General features: G+C 48.1%; 1 long non-coding RNA gene across 1 annotated transcript in view; it reads right to left on the minus strand.

The window, feature by feature from the left end:
* Positions 1–5,699: 5,699 nt before the first annotated feature.
* The window catches only part of LOC150000723 (uncharacterized), a 63,845-nt gene continuing 53,867 nt past the window's right edge, over positions 5,700–15,677 (minus strand). The window contains exon 3 of the long non-coding RNA XR_016513311.1: positions 5,700–5,808. This is a non-coding gene — a long non-coding RNA (uncharacterized LOC150000723). The remainder of the gene's footprint in view (positions 5,809–15,677) is intronic.

The following is a 15,677-nucleotide window of genomic DNA, read 5'->3' on the forward strand; positions in this document are numbered from 1 at the left end:
CCTGATCTCTTTTCAGACAGAGCGGATGACTCTCCTTAAGTCAGTACTTCCGTCTACAAACAGTCTGATCTTGAGCAAATTACTAATTATTATGAAACCTCTATAAAATGGGGGTAATATAGCCCTTGCGGGGTTAAGGAGGAAGTAGAGATAATGTATCTTTAAAACCTACTATTGTGCCTGGCACATGATGAGGGCCAGAAAATGACAGGTCTTGGAACGATGACAGTGATAATATTTTCCAGTGGTCTGTTTATATATCTGTCATTTGTAAGAGACTATGAACTCTTAAAGGACAAGGGCCACAGTTGAGTCATTGTTGTATCCACGGCACCCTGTCTCAGAGTAAGCACCCAATAAAGGGGTAATAAATGTCAGCATTATCATTAGAATACTTCAAATAATACTAACTGGCCTTTAACGAGTGTTTACCATGTGCCAGGCACTGTTCCAAGCAATTTACCAGGGTTATCTCACTTAATCTTCACAACAATCCTATAAGGTGATGTCTCCATTTTATAGATGAGTAAACTGAAGGTTAGACAATTGGCCTGAAGTCCCACCATAAGAAATGAGGGACGGAGGCAGTTTCAGAACCAGGTCAGTCTGACTCCAGAGTTTTTTAATAACTACATACTTGACTGCTGAGCATGTTGTATATTCTATCACAATGCTCAGTCCACCTGTCTTCTCTTCTACCTGACAACAGGAACTGGATTTAGTTTACTTATGTAGTCCCTGACACTGGCACAGATCCTGATGCACAAACCCCCTCCCCTAGGCAATGTTTCTTGGATAAGTAGATGAGAAAGGAGAGGGAGAAAGGAGAAAGTCAAGGGCAAATGGTAGGGCTGGGCGGGGCAAGACATCTTTTGTTTTGAAGAGCAATGAGAGAAGAGGGTGGGGAGGAAGCTGTGTCCTGGCCCTCAGGTTCACACACCTCCTCAGGGGCACCCTGCCATTCCCACCATCCCAACTTCATCTGAAAGGGTGTTCCTTTGGAAACATAGAAGCTCAGAAAAATGTGAGCTGAGGGCTCAGGCAGCCCCTCCGCACCCCCAGAACCACTAACATGAGTTGTAGGAGATAGAGATATTTATGGAACATGAGTGAGCCAGCATTTGAGAGAAGAGGAAATAAAAGTAGGCCAGAGCATCTCTGTGCCTCAGAAAACTAGACTGCAGGGGAACAGGGAGTCACCCCCAACCTCCCCAAACTCAACATTCAGGGCCTGACTTCACTCAGCAGGGTCATGGCCTAAGGGAGGACAACCTTGCCAGAGGTACAGCTCTCCTGTGAGTGGGTGAAAGGTCTCTGTTCCTTGTCATCTTGTCAGCACTCTGGTGTGGGGGCAGGGCCTGTCTGCTCATCTGACCTCAGGGCCAGGGTTGTGGGGACCTTGGCCAGCTGTGTCCTAGCTTGCCCTGCTTCTTCAAGTCCAGTTGGGGCTAGGGAGGGAGAGGGAATTTTAATTTACATTTCTCCCCTTGATTCAGAGTCTGGGCAGCTATTTTGACTGCTTCACTGAAATATTCTTTAATTTTGAGTTTCTTTTTCTCATTACAACTCGAAAATTAAAATCTCTCTGCCTTGGGCAAGTAAAGGCTGAGTGCGGGATGGCTGATGCTGCTGCATATTTCTTACTTAAGTCAATTTGGAGACACTGGCTGCTTTCTCTCAGGGCAGATGATGGGGATAACGTTAGCCTCCCTCCCCCCTGAGCATCAGCATTAATCCTCCCATTATTCCTGCAGCCCTCCCTGACCTGTTCTAATCACAAAATTAATAACACTTTGCGTTTGAAAAGTTCTTCCTTGTGCACTATTTACAGCTAATCCTCACAACAGCTCTACAAGGAAAAAAAGCAGATATTCTTGTTCTCGTTTTTTTTTTTTCTAATGAGGGGACTGAGGGCCCAGAGCATTCTCCAGATGAGAAACAAAGCCCCCGAAGTCCATAGATGGGGTTGTGACCCATTCCCTTCAGTCTCCCTGCTTCTGAAAAGACAGCTGGGGCAGGGCTGCCTCTTTTCATTGCCCCCAGAACACTGACTGGGAGACCTACCCATTCAGGAGAGGTGTGATCTCAGGTAGCTTCTGTCCCTCCTTGAGCTTCAACTTTCTCATATTGAAAATGGGGGTTGCCCAGTGGGTACTCGAAATGTTGGGAGGGATCACTTTGTAAAACGATTGTCTACCTACTGTGCTGTACACCTGAAACTAAGAACAATATTGAATGCAAACTAATTGAAAAAGAAAATTACAAAAAGAGAAAAGAAAAAGAACAGAGGAGCTGCCCTAAATTTTGTCTAAAGCCACCTTGCAGCACATGTGCTCCGACCCCAGCGCCAGAAAGACCATGTCCTCTGTTGCTATGCTCAGTCTCTGTGTTTCTGGCTCTCTGTGCTCGAGTGGCATGGTGACTGCTGCTCCATGTCTTTGCCTTGCTCTGCTCTCCTCTCTGAAGACCTCTCCCTGATTTGCTCACAGAGTCTGAGAGGGATATTTGGTCCACATGGGTTCTCGCAGTAGAGATCCAGAACATCCCCTCCAAGAGGGGCCTGGAGAAGAGTCTGGTGGAAGGTGGCCCCAGGATTGCATCAAACCTTAGCAACACACTGATTTCTCTGAACATATCAGGAGGTGCCTGAGGCCTTCCAAGGCCTGGAACAGGCTCATTTCAGTGGGGGACACAAAGTCTAGGAATGCAGGCTGGGCTAAATCCCAAGCAGCACTAGTAGTTGTGACGGCCCTGCCACGAACAGCAGCACCAGCCTTCTAGGGGCATGGTCTGATGGTAAAAGTAGTTCCTTATTTCACTTTTGCCCCCATCCCCAACTCCCTTGGGGATCTGGTACTTTTCCATGTTCTTCTATTCCTTTTAGTACGACTCCAGAGAACCAGGAGCCCAAGGCACCATGTGACCCTAAACCTCTCCAATAACCTCATGTTTTTGTTCCTGGTGTGAAAATGAGACAAGATAGTAAGAAGCTAGGAAAATTCCTTGGCAAGTGGAATAGGGAAACTGAGACAGATAGCTGAACAAACTGGCCCAGTAATTTACAGCCAGATACAAAAGGTCACACCCCCAAGAGATAGCATCTAGGCCTCAGTTGTATTTGAGCTCCAGGCCCCGAAAAGAAGCAAAACCAGGTGGGCGGTACCAGAACAGCTACAATGACTAAATGAACCCCTGCACTGTCACTGACCAATCATTGCAGACCATCACTCTGAAAGGGCACATCTGGAAAACTGATGAGTAGTCTACTGAAACTCTCCCCTGAGACCTCCCCTAAGATTCCTGCCAGCAAGAGAGAGATACAAGACTCAAGACAAAGGGCCCAGGTCACGCTCTCCCTCTGGAGATAGCCAGCACCATTCCCTTTCCCCTCTTCTTCCCTCAGTTCTTCCCCCACTGGCAGGCACCTCCTAAGCTAAGGAATGCTGAGACTTGCAATCAGGGCAGCAATGGGAAGCAGCAATTTGTCCCAGGCCAATCCCTTGAACCTGTCCCCAAGGCCTCCTTTTCTCTGACTCAGTGAGCTAAGGCAGCCCAACCTAGGCTCTCTAGTTTCTTCTACGCTAAGCCGTTCCTTGTTTTACTGTCCCAAACTTTTTTTTCTCAAATAATAAATATACCCTCATAGTCACATTGTTGGAAACAAGGACATAGTGACTCCCAAACCAGTAAAAGGTCATTAGTAACAAAGGGCAAATGTAATTAAAGAATCTCTGAGAAGGGAGTTGACAGCATTAGCATATTCATAAATCACAATAGGGGCATTTAAATGAACACGTTATGTTATCTGGAGTATCCAGTCATGGAGAAACGGGGAAGAAGGAGAGGGGAGGGGGAGCTAGTTGTGTTAGGGCAGGGAAGCTAATCGCTCTCACTTTAGGGTGGCAATTTCAGGGTGGGGAAGCCAAAACTATAAAACCAGGTTCCTTTGTCTACTTGGGGCCCACATTCTCCTGGCTGTGAGGGTGCACCCAGCTCTGCAGACTCGTGAATAAAGGCCTCGCTTTACTGCTCAAGTCCTGTGTCCCGGTTTTTATTGTGAGCGTTTCTCACAACATGAACTCATGTTGTGAAATCTTTCCTACACGAAGTCAAGAACCCACACACTACAGTCTGGCCCTAGGCAGACCCACTCAGGGCCCAGCCCCTGCCCTGTAACATAGTAACGGCCACCCTCAGCCCCCTTTCTTCCTCCCTAGGGAGTGGGAGCTGAAGGCCAAACTGCTCTCAACCTCAAGGGCCACAAAGGGAACTCGAAATCTAACTTGAGGGACAGTCTGGGCAACCAGGGGCTTTCTAAGGCTGGTGCAGAAGGGAGAGCTGAAGGAAGGAGCAGGGAATGAGAACTTTCTGGAGATAAAGGCTTTGAATTGCAATTCAAATTGAAAAGCAGGCTGCAATGTTGAATCAGGGAATATCAGGCTGAGCTGGGATCAAATTTTAGCTCCACCTCACGCTATGAAATATTAAGCAAGCTCTGGAAAAGAGACCTCATTTTCTTCCTTCACTTTCCACAAAGGTGATTATCCAATGATGTTGTTACAGGATTGAATAAAATAACATACATAAAAACACTTACCAAAGTCTCTGGTATATATTAGGAACTCAGTAAATGGTTACTATTATTATTATTGGTATCAGTATCATTATTGATTCAGAAGTAGCAATTGAAGAGCTACTTTCCTGTTTGTGGAGACACTCAGCCACAGAACAGGGGAAGAAATCCTGAGACAGGGGGTCTTCCTCCACCTGACACTGCGGTCTCATGAAACCTCAATTTTACTTCTCTGGTTGAGTCAGACATAAATCCAAAGGCTTGTTTCCTGTGGCAGCTCAATTTACACTGGGAACAAACAGCATCTTGGGAAATTAGTCACAGAGACTGAGTAGTCAAGTCCCTCCCACTGTCAGATAAAGGGGCCCCTGTTCTGATTCCAGTCAGTGGCAAGGGATGATGCTCAGGCTGCCACTGAACTCAAGAGCAAAGCCAGAGGGTACAATGGTTGGGCAGGTGCCAAGGCCGTGGAAAAAAACTTAGGTCCCAACAGAGAAATCAGAGCTGCCCCAGTGGGTACTACCTTCCCCTTTGTGCCTCTCACTCTTTGCTCCACCCCCTACCCTGCCCTGTTTCTAGCTCTCCCATCCCCATTTCTAATAAGGAGGGTGGGACTATGGTGAGCCCTCACAGGGGAGACATTGGAGTTCCTCTCCCGGGATGGTAGTTTAGAGTGTTGGGCTCTCCCTTATACCACTAGGCCTGGGAATCCAAATATAATTGGAGAACAAGGGAAATGGGGGAGCAATATTGTAAGGGACAAAGAAGTCAGTGACTCTCAAACCAATAGAAGGTAATTAACAGATGAATCATGGAAAAGGGCCAGGAAATGACATTCCGCAGCTCCTCTCACATCACATATCTCTAGGATCAAAAGGAGGAAGACTGTCATTGTCAGAGGAATGGGAAGATGTAGATAACTTTGCAAATAAGTTGGAGATAGACCTATAACCAGATTACCATTAGTTAATCACACTCTTAGTTAATTAGTTAATCACATTAGATTGTGAACGCAAATTAACCAGTAATGGAGAAAAGAGGGAGAAGGAGAAGGGAGGGGGAGCTAATTGCATTAGTATAAAACCAATTTATTTATTTTGTTTATTTGGGGCGTGCATACCTTTGGCTGACTGTGTCCAGCTCTGCAGACGTGTGGATAAACAAATGCCTCACATTGCTGCTGAAGTCCTGTGTCCCAGTGTTTTATTGTAAACATTCTTCACAATCCTAAAATCCTGAGAAATGAGAATTCACAGCTGTCAACTTCACTTCACTCTGTCTCTCTTCCCCAATCCCAGATCCCCTGTCTCTTCTTTCTCTCTGACTCTCCCTTCCATTCTCTTTTCTCTGCTTCTTCACAGGATAGCTCTGCAAATTTGCAACTTCTGTTCCAAGACCCATCTAATATACACAAGAATGTCTCTCTTTTCCCTCGTTTCTCTCTGATTGCCTCACCCAAAAGCAGGGATTCCTGTCTTATCTGATAGAGCAGCGGTTTTCAACCTGTGGGTCACAACCCCTTTGGGGGTCGAATGACCCTTTCCCAGGGGTTGCCTAAGACCATCGGAAAACACATATATAATTACATATTGTTTTGTGTTTAATCACTATGCTTTAGTTATGGTTGGGGGTCACCACAACATGAGGAACTGTATTAAAGGGTCGCACGCAGCATTAGGAAGGTTGAGAACCACTGTGATAGAGGCTAAGCCCTAAGGTGTAGGCTCAGGGTCCTCAGGAGTACAGGGGCTGGGATGTGTGGCAGAGAAAAGCATGAATTGGCTCAGGAGAGCATAAGAATGGCATAGACAAATGGAATGCAGTATTGATTGGGCTCCCAGTGACTCACAACCTCAGAGGAAGAATCTGGGAGAGTGATGTCATTGCTGGAATTGGTGGTGACACTGGGAGCTGCACCTCATCCCTGCCCTAAGGCCTTTGCTTGCCTTAGCTTCTCTTTGCCTCCCCCATTACAGAGCAGGTCTGGGAAAACAGATTTCACCTTTAATGTCATTTAGGACCACAAAGTGGTTTTCTTAGACAGAGACCTTTCTTCCCACATCCTCACCTCCACTTCCTCTGCCTGTCTTAGGAGATGTACTAATGTGCACATGGGCATTCACTGTCTCACAAATGTGTGCGTACTTTTTACATGTATGTACCATTTACATGCATATGTGTATGTACGCGCACACACATACACACACTCACTCACTCATACACATTCCCACCTGCCATCTGTTTCTGTCAGAGAGGGGGGAAATCTGGACTTCCAAACAATGTTAGAGGACTCTAGAGGACTGATTCTCCCTGGAAGTGACCTGAGGAAGAAGTTCTTGTCTGCTGGCATCTTGATGCCATGTGCCTCTGAACTTCAGGGGCCACACAGTAAACGCAGCATTTGAATAGGCATGGATGTCCTCGAATACTGTATGTTCATTACCAACTTCATAATCGTAAGGGAAGGGATGAGGTTGGCAGGTAATGGTGATAAATGGAGGAACAACTTGAATAGAGCTAAAGAATTTAAAAACTGACTTCAAGACAAATGCATCATCATCCTCTTCTCCCACCCATGCCCAAATTGACTGTATTTTATCTTCAACATCTGGGAAGAGAGTTCAATCTCACATGTTAACTAAATACCAAAAATCCAGCTTAAACTGGGACAGAGGAAGGGTTCCAAATAGGAGTGTGAATATTAACGTTATGCAAATCACATGGAAACAAATTGAAAGCAAAAATAAATAGCTTGTGGGTCTTGAAAAGGAATAATTAGCCTGAGGTGAAGGCAGTGCAGAGGCCACAGCCTTTATAATGAGGTAACTTCCAGAGTCTGTGGAAGATGTGTCCACTCTAGTGCTCTGAAAAGCCTGGCCTTTAATGAGGTGAAAATCGTTTGTTATGGCTATAAACAACCAACTGACAAGTATTTGTCAAATGCCCACCTGATGTGGTGGCAGAGGTGGATTTTGTGAAGCTAATGAAGCTAAGCTTCAGGGCCCTTAGTTCTTACAGGCCCTTTTCAAAGCCTGCACTTAATTTTTTAAATTGAATTTATTGAGGTGACATTGATTAACAAGATGATACAGGTTTCACGGGCACAATTCTCCTGTACATCATCTGCACAGTGGATTGTGTGTTCACCACCACAAGTCAAGTCTGGATCCATCACCATTTATCCCCCTTATAGCCTCTTCCACCTTCCCCCAAAGCTGCACTTAATTTTGTTTATAATTTTATATTCGTTTTCTTAAAGAGGGCTCCCCCAAATTGGGGGACCCACAAAACTTGGGTCCACCTCTGCAATGAAGAGAATAAACTCTCTGTTCTTAATTTAATTAGCAGCCTTCTTTGAAACCATCTCTCTATCAGAGGCTCATCTGTCAGAATGACCCAGTATATCCCTCCCTCTGGGCAGAAGAGGATCATATGACCTCCAAGGCTGCTCCTAGCTCCAGAACTCCACATATTTCTGCCTTGAGGCTGGTGTAGGAGGAGGATAAAGGTAACTGCTTTGTTGTCAAAGGGAAAGTGATCTACTTGCCCAAATCCCAAGAACCTCAGGGAGCAAGTCGTCGTCGTCGGCAGCCATCCGTCTCGAGAGACGATGGTGTAGCTTCTTAAGAGTCTATCTGCACGCCGAGAATGGCTGTGCAGTCCAACTCGGGAGTGACATGGTATCTGTCTCCTCCCATGTTGAATCGACATCTTGTGATGACGCTGGAGTGTCCTCTCCAGTGAAGCTGAAGCTACAGAGCCTGGGCAGGGTGATATGGAGGGTCTGCTGTTGCCCATGCAGCAGACCCCCCCTCTCTTCGCAGCTGAAGGGTCCAAGGGAAAGACGGAGTCAATACAGCTTGGCTTCAGGTGCGCCGCAGGAGTTGCCGGTGTTGACTACAACGTCAAACCGCCTTAGGGACTCCGGCTCCAGATTTTCTGTCGGGGTTTACTCCCTTAGCCTTTCCCCTGAAGAGGTATGCCGAAGGGCAGCGGAGGTTTTTTGGAGTCAGAGTTTTCCTTCTCTGATGTGCCGACTGGAAGATCGAACCAGCGACACTTAGCTCGCAGGCCGACGCTCAATCCACTGAGCCAAACCAGCCAGGGCAGGGAGCAAGTACCTGATAAATAATAATAATACCTTACATTCGTAGTGCCTTTGAGAGTTGATAAAGGGAATGTGTCATTTTGTTACAGAACCCCTGGGCTGCTCCAGTTGAAAACAAACCCACGGGCTCTTTAGTTAGGGGCCCGATTGCCCACCGCCAAAATTATAACTCTCAATACCAGAGTTTGGTGAAAAGAAAAAGAATTGTTTATTTAACAGTTATATAGATTTAGTTATTCGCGGATTTCTGTTGTTAAGTCTTATGCTCTTTAAAATACCCACAAACACATATCCTTGCCTCCCCACCTTCCAGACCAGGCTAGTTTTAGGAAAGTCAGAGAAACCGTTTCCCTACTTTCCAAACACAGTTCAGCTTTACCAGCAGCTGCCAATCATTCAATCCTGATTGGGGAGGTCCTTTCTGTGCTGTAGTGCCCTCCAGCTCTCAATGCAGAACCACCTGGATTCTCAGCCTCCTTGCAAACTGTCTCCTTCCTGCAAACTGCGCGGATCTCCTTTCCTTCTCAAAACCGCATGGCGAGAGCCTCTTAACGCAGCCTGGAGACCCCTTCACCAAGCCACGTGGAGGGAGCACATGAGAGAGCGAGAGAGCGAGAGCGCGCGAGTGAGAGTCAGAGCGCCAGAGCCAGAGCGCGAGTGAGAGCCCGAGTCAGAGAGCGAGAGTCTCAGAGTGAGAGCACGAGCGAGAGCCAGAGAGAGTCCGAGTCAGAGCGCCAGAGCGAGAGCCAGAGTGCCAGTGAGAGCCAGAGCCCGAACGAGAGCTTGAGAGACCCGAGTCAGAGAGCGAGAGTGTCTGAGAGAGTCTCAGTGAGAGCACGAGCGAGAGCCAGAGAGAGTCTGAGAGAGAGTCTCAGAGTCTCTGAGTGAGAGCCCGAGCCTGCCAGAGAGAGTCCGAGCGCCAGAGCGCCAGTGAGAGCCAGAGCCCGAACGAGAGCTTGAGAGAGTCCGAGCGCCAGAGCCAGAGCGCGAGTGAGAACCCGAGTCAGAGAGCGAGAGTGTCTCAGAGTGAGAGCACGAGCGAGAGCCAGAGAGAGTCTCCCAGAGTGAGTGCACGAGAGAGAGCCAGAGAGTCTCAGAGCCAGAGTCTCAGAGTGCCAGTGAGAGAGAGAGCGCGTGAGAGAGTCCCAGCTAAAATGTCCGCAGCTGCTTATATATCGCTGACTGCGTCATCTGACGCAGTGGGCGTTGCAAACAGTTCTGACCATTCACAGACCCTTACGTAGGCTCTGTGTGATTTCCATACCGTCCCCTGGTTCAAGACTCCTCCCATCTGCCTGAGGCTTTGGATGCATTAAAGCCATTTGCATAAGAAAGACAGTAGCCACCAGCCTCAGGCATGTGGAAGCATTTGAAAAGCTGCTTACTTCTCCCCATCCCCCAGCAGCAAACTCTGGGGATTTTTGGACTCCCCTGTTTCTGTAACAATTTGATCTTCAAAACAACCTTGAGGCAGGGAGGAGATATATTATGTAGATTTGTTATAGACAAGAAACTGAAGCTCTGAGCTGAGGGGTAAAATTACAATATTAATAGCTCACATTCCAGGAAAGATTACAAATATTATTACGTACTATACTTCTTTAATCTGCACAACAACCCTATAAGGTAAGTACTATTATAATCTTTATTTTACAAATGGGGAAACTACACAAAGACGTTAAGTAATTTGCACTAGCCAGACTAAAGATTAGCAGACCAGAGTTCAAATTCAGGCAGTCTGGTTACAGAGTTCTTCCTCTTAATCAGCTCAAGCTCAATTAAGTCAGGAACGGTCCAGGTCAGAATTCAAATTCAAGTCTGTCTGATCTCAGAGCCCTTCCTCATCACCGTAAGCACAACCACCTCCCTAATGAACCAGAAAGGAGCAGCTGCTGGTGGCCAGGGCTCTGGAGGGAGGGACAAGGGATTAGTGGAAGTCCAAGTGATTTATCTAAGGACCAGGGTCTAGCCAGAAAGGAAGGCTAGAGTACCAGTGTTCCTCCTGGGCTGATAGCTCAGGGTGGGCAGAAAGCCAGCAATCACCAACCTACGAAGAACCTGGGGAGAGTTCTTCCCTCCTGAGCCCTCAAGAACCCAAAGTCTTGGACCATTTCTCCCCACACCAGCAATACCCTTGTTACAGAGTCTGTGGTTGGGGGATGGAGAAGGGGGCAGCTTTCAAGATTCCTTTGCATATCTATAGCTGGTAGCTAGTGTCTTAGTTATGCAAATACTTTCATTCTTCCAAGACCCCAAGGTGATGGGAGAGGTTTTGACCTTGGAATATTGAGAAAAGAGCATACAAGGTTTGTGCAAGGTTCTGTGAATGGTCAGAATCAGTTACCACGCCCACTGTGTCACAGGCCATGGTCAGGGATTTAAAAACAAGGTGGCAGCCACTTTGGAGTAGAGAGTGCCACCCGGTTTACAATAAGGTAGAGTAGGGAGAACCATGTCACTTTGAGAGAGTAGAGGAGAGCCACGTAGATTGCAGAGAGTAGAGAGTGATCCACTCGGTTTACAAGGAGGCAGGAAGGCACCATGTGGTTTTAGAAGAAAAGACAGATCCATGAGGCTTTGAAAGGGCAGAGAGAGAACCATGTGTGATCCAGTGCAACACGGTACATGCTTTCCTGGACTGTTATATGGAGGCTGATGACATCGTACCGCAGGACCTAAAGGAGACAGCTGACAGATAAGGGATGGGGAACTTCTGGGCATGTTTTTGGCTTCTAGCTTTTTGGGAAGCAAGGGAAGTGGTGGGTCTCGTGGGAGAACAGGGCTCTGAGCTGAAGTTCTCACTGCCCTCCCCAGGTTGGAATATTGTAAATAAAGACCTGTTTTCCTCAACACTAGTTGTTAGGTTTTACACCAAGGCGCCACGTGAAAGAACTTCCTTTCGGTCTGTAACACCCTGACAAATGAGATCAAGATTATGGTCAGAAGTGTGTTTAGGGAGGTCATCATGGCAACAAAGTAAAGAATATTGGATTGGGGTAAGGGTGAGTTAGGAAGGAGACAGCTGCAAAAATCCAAGAGAAAAATAGTGAGGTCCCAAATAAACCTAGGCAGTGACTGTTGTGAAAAGATGCTGCAGGAATCGTCGTCGTCGTCGTCGTCGTCGTCGGCAGCCGTCCGTCTCGAGAGACGATGGCGTAGCTTCTTGAGAGTCTATCTGCACCTCCGAGAATGGCTGTGCAGTCCGACTCGGGAGTGACAATCCCTGCCGCACTTGTTACAGGTGAAGGCAGATGGCCGTTGTTGCTGCTGTTGACGCTGCTTCCGCCTCGATCTTTTCTGGACCGCCTCCTCGTTGCGCGCAGCCTCTGCACGTGACGTACCTTGCCTGACCGCGAGCCTCCAGGCTAGGCGGTCGTCTGCTTGAACTTCCCATGTGTTGAGATTGATGGAGCATTGTGTCATGTCCTTTTTGCAGATGTCTTTGAACCGCAGTTTTGGGCGCCCTGTCATCCTCTTGCCTTCTGCTAGCTCGCCGTAGAGGAGGTCTTTGGGGATACGGCCTGTATCCATTCTTTTGACATGGCCGAGCCACCTGAGGCGTCTCTCGCTAAGAACTGCATGCAAACTGCTCATATTGGCTCGCTTCAGCACCTCGGTGTTGGGGACCTTATCCTGCCAGGCGACATGCAGGACGCGTCGCAGGCACCTCATGTGGAAGCTGTTGAGTTTCCTTTCGTGCCTTGCGTAGGTGGTCCACGTCTCGCTGCCATAGAGGAGAGTGCTGAGTACGCAGGCTTGGTAGATGCGCAGTCTGGTTTTCTCAGTGAGGCTGGAATTGTTCCACGCTCGCCGGTTCAGTCTGGCCATAACTGTGGCTGCCCTGGCGATTCTCCGGTTGACCTCCAAGTCGATTGACAGAGAGCTCGAGATGGTGGACCCGAGGTAAGTGAAGTCGTTGACAACCTCCAGGGTGTATCCGTCGATGGTGATGCACGGGGGAGTCCCCGTGCCTTGAGCCATAACATTCGTCTTCGTCAGGCTGATGGCTAGTCCGAACTCCTTGCATGCGTGGGAAAGGCAAGTGACTAGCTGCTGGAGTCCCTCTTCGGAGTGTGATGTCAAAGCTGCGTCGTCGGTGAAGAGCATCTCACGGATGAGCACCTCTTTGACTTTGGTCTTGGCTCGTAGACGGGCCAGGTTGTAGAGCTTGCCATCGGATCTGGTGTGAATGAAGACACCCTCGCTGCAGTCCTTAAAGGCGTATTGGAGGAGCATGGAGAAGAAGATGTGCCAGCAACCCAGTTAAGACCCAGCAATTCATCAACAAGATGGAAGATGCACTCGGCGAGGGAGTGGCGGCAGATGACATTATCGAATCCAATTGGCCACGTCTCCGCGACGCCATATACAACTCCGCCATTATTGCTTACGGGAAGAAAGAGCGGAAGAACGCTGACTGGTACGAGGCTCACTGGGAAGAAATGGAACCCGTGATCGAGGCTAAGAGGAAGGCCCTACTGGCTTACAAGGTCACGCCCACTCCCAGTACACTTCAAGCTCTACGGGCTGCCAGGAACAAAGTCCAGAAGACCGCCCGCCACTGTGCCAACACCTATTGGATAAACCTGTGCAGAAGCATTCAGGAAGCCGCCGATATAGGCAACGCACAAGGGATGTATGAGGGTATCAAGAAGGCAACAGGCCCAATCCCCTCCAAGATTGCTGCAGGAATAAATGAATGACAAGTGGATAGGGATGTCTTCTTCAAATGACAAAACCCACATTCAAGCCCCAGTGGAAGAAGGGGGATAGAGAATGTGGGAGGTATTTGGGGTCTGGGGCGGGCAATAAACATGAGGACTTTAGGATAAGCAGCCCTTGAGAGCTGCCAGAGGTGTTAATATCCCATCTTCTTACTCTGTGGGTCTCCAGTCAGGCTGGTCCTCCCACCCCACCCCCAGCTGTATGTGTGTGTTTGTGCATGTGTGTGATTGCAAGTGTCAGTCCTAGGCTCTGGGGCCACACCACAGGTTGGTGAGCTATGGGGAGCATCAAGGAAGTGATTTAGAGTCTCATTCCCACTGCCCTTCACTGTGCTGCAAGGACAGTTCAATGTAATATATAATTACCACCGCCCAACAAGGCTGAACTGTTCACAGAGCAGAGCTCCCCACCTTCCTCCCACTCCCTTCTGCTTGCCTGCAGACTATAAATCAGTTTTCAATCCTGAGTGCTACCTGTAAATGTTCAAGCTCAGGATCCTCACCTTATATTCTTACATCCCTGGGGGGTGGTTCAGGCTCTGAGTGCCCCCCATTCCCTCAAGCCTGATTCTGACATCCTTCTTATTTCCCGATTGATGGTGCGAGGGGCAGCCTAGAGCAGCCATTGCCTCTACTGTCGCTGGAGCCCTGGCTTAGGGAGTGGGGGTGGGGGGCTTTGTGCCTACCTGTTCAGTAGGTCTGAGCTGGGCACTGCCCAGTGTGCAAAACTATGGACATACTCCGGATCAACTGAGCAAGAAGGCTTTGAAACTGACCCCTACCCCCAGAATGGCAACCTCCTCCTTGTATGTATCAGAAGGAGGCAGGTGAGCACCCTCCCTGGAGAGTCTCCAAAAGACAGCACCATTATCATGCGCTGATGTGGGGATGAGGCGGCACCAGCCTATGTCTTTGCCCTGAGCAAGGGTGAGAAATCCCATGGTGTACCTTGGGTGTGGTAAAACGACAAATCGAGAGAGAAATTTTTTGATTTCTACCTACCAGGTACCTTGGGGACTTTGATTTTCCCTTAAAAAAATTTAAAAGTTGGCTGCTTTCCTTCTCTTACCTGCCCCAAGAAAACGAGAGGTGTTTTGACCATGAAATGGTGCAGTAAGAGCACACACAGCCTGCGTAAGGTTCTGTGAATGGTCAGAACTGGTTACCACACCCACTGCATCAGAGGATGCAGTCAGGGGTTTAAAAAATAGGTGGCAGACATTTTTAGAGAAGGTGAGAGGTTTTCCATGCGGGTTTAAAAGGAAAGGAAGAACACCATGCGGCTTTGAAAGGGCAGAGAGAAAACCATGTGTGATCCAGTGCGACAAGGCACATGTTTTCCTGGACTGTTATAAGGAGGCTGATGACATTGTACCCCAGATCCTGAAGGAGACAGCTGACAGATAAGGGATGGGGAACTTCTGGGCATGTTTTTGGCTTCTAGCTTTTTGGGGAGCAATGGAAGTGCTGGGTCCCGTGGGAGAACAGGGCTCTGAGCTGAAGTGCTCACTGTCCTCCCCAGGTTGGAATATTGTAAATAAAGACCTGTTTTCCTCAACACTAGTTGTTGGGTTTTACACCAAGGTACCATGTGAAAGAACCCCTTTCGCTCTGTAACATCTGCTTTCCAACACCTGCCACAGGCCCTTTGCACTGGCAGTTCCTGCAACCTGAAATGCTCTTCTCCTGGTTCCTACTTTTCCAGATCTGTTCCTATGTCACCACTCTTCTCTTATTACTCTATTTAATGTAGGTCCCCCTTTCTGTCTCAGCACCGTTTGTTCACTTTATAGCACTTATTATATACTATAAATTGTATTCCTCATTTCCTCACTTTTTTGTGGGTTTCCCAATTAGGCTGGAATCTCTGTGAAGGTAGGGCCTCACTGTCTTATTCACCACTGTATTTCAGGTGCTTAGCATAAAACCTGGCACATACCAGGTATTAATTATTCTTTGAAAGAGCTAAATGCATGGGAGGTGGCTGCCAGAGGAAGTTGTAGAAGTTGAAGCTGATTCTACCTACCATTGCAAACCCACCTGCAAGCAGCAAACAGATTTTTCCTTCCCTAGATCAGAGTTGCACTCGCCCTGGGGAAACCAGGAGGGTTCCCTGGGTCCTTGGTTCTCTTTTCTCTCCTTTGGGAAAACTCAGCTAAGACTCCTTCTGGCTGTCCCTGGAGCTGTCTCTCCAGGGATCACGGGTCAGAGGCCAGTGTTTGCCACCTCTCATTTCTCAACAAGGTCCCTGGGTTGCTGAAAACCATGGCTC

This window comes from Furipterus horrens, unplaced genomic scaffold, assembly GCF_987537825.1.
Source record: "Furipterus horrens unplaced genomic scaffold, mFurHor1.1.pri manual_scaffold_10, whole genome shotgun sequence".
NCBI lineage: Eukaryota > Metazoa > Chordata > Mammalia > Chiroptera > Furipteridae > Furipterus > Furipterus horrens.